The sequence below is a fragment of the Myotis davidii genome, unplaced genomic scaffold (assembly GCF_000327345.1).
Source record: "Myotis davidii unplaced genomic scaffold, ASM32734v1 scaffold1458, whole genome shotgun sequence".
NCBI classification, from domain to species: domain Eukaryota; kingdom Metazoa; phylum Chordata; class Mammalia; order Chiroptera; family Vespertilionidae; genus Myotis; species Myotis davidii.
This window is the reverse complement of record NW_006289400.1, coordinates 37,818-38,818: the sequence shown is the minus strand read 5'-3', so window position 1 is coordinate 38,818 and position 1,001 is coordinate 37,818.

Genomic DNA, 1,001 nt, shown 5'->3' with positions numbered 1-1,001 from the left:
GGAGGGTGGGGGACGTCGCTCTCAATGAGGTGACAGGCATCCTTAAAATGTTTTCCTTGTCAACACAGAGAGCGACCATCAGGGACATGGTGACAGAAAGGACCCAGATGAGAAGTCAACCAGATCTGAAATACAGCCACTTCCTGCTGTTTTCCTGCAGAGAATCTAATTAGAGACACAAAGAAGAAAGAGGAATTGCCCCACAGACACTAGGAGGGAAGAAAGCATTGACCCCAATAGGAAGCCTGCACATCCCTCCAGGGACAGCCTCTGAGCTGGGACCCTGGGTTTGCTGGTCCGGAGCGACCTGGTGCAGAGCGAGGGGCTGATCACCCTCAGGTGAGGTTGGGGCCTGGACTCCGTGTTCCCCACTCAGCACTGCGTGGAGGGTGGGGGACGTCGCTCTCAATGAGGTGACAGGAATCCTTAAAATGTTTTCCTTGTCAACACAGAGAGCGACCATCAGGGACATGGTGACAGAAAGGACCCAGATGAGAAGTCAACCAGATCTGAAATACAGCCACTTCCTGCTGTTTTCCTGCAGAGAATCTAATTAGAGACACAAAGAAGAAAGAGGAATTGCCCCACAGACACTAGGAGGGAAGAAAGCATTGACCCCAATAGGAAGCCTGCACATCCCTCCAGGGACAGCCTCTGAGCTGGGACCCTGGGTTTGCTGGTCCGGAGCGACCCCTGAGCGCTCCCTGCAGCCCAGCCCTGCTGTCTCCTCAGGGAGGTTAGTGTCTGGGCTCACATTGACTTCCCGTCACTGTGTCCCTTGCACAGTAATACACGGCAGTGTCCTCAGTGGTCAGGGAGCTCAGCTGCAGGGAGAACTGGTTCTTGGACGTGTCTCTGGAGATGGAGGTTCGGCTCTTGAGGGAGGGGCTGTAGTAAGTGTTTCCATTATAACATATCTGCCCAATCCACTCCAGCCCCTTCCCTGCGGGTTGGCGGATCCAATGCCAGCAGTAAGGACTGGTTGTGATGGAGAATCCCGA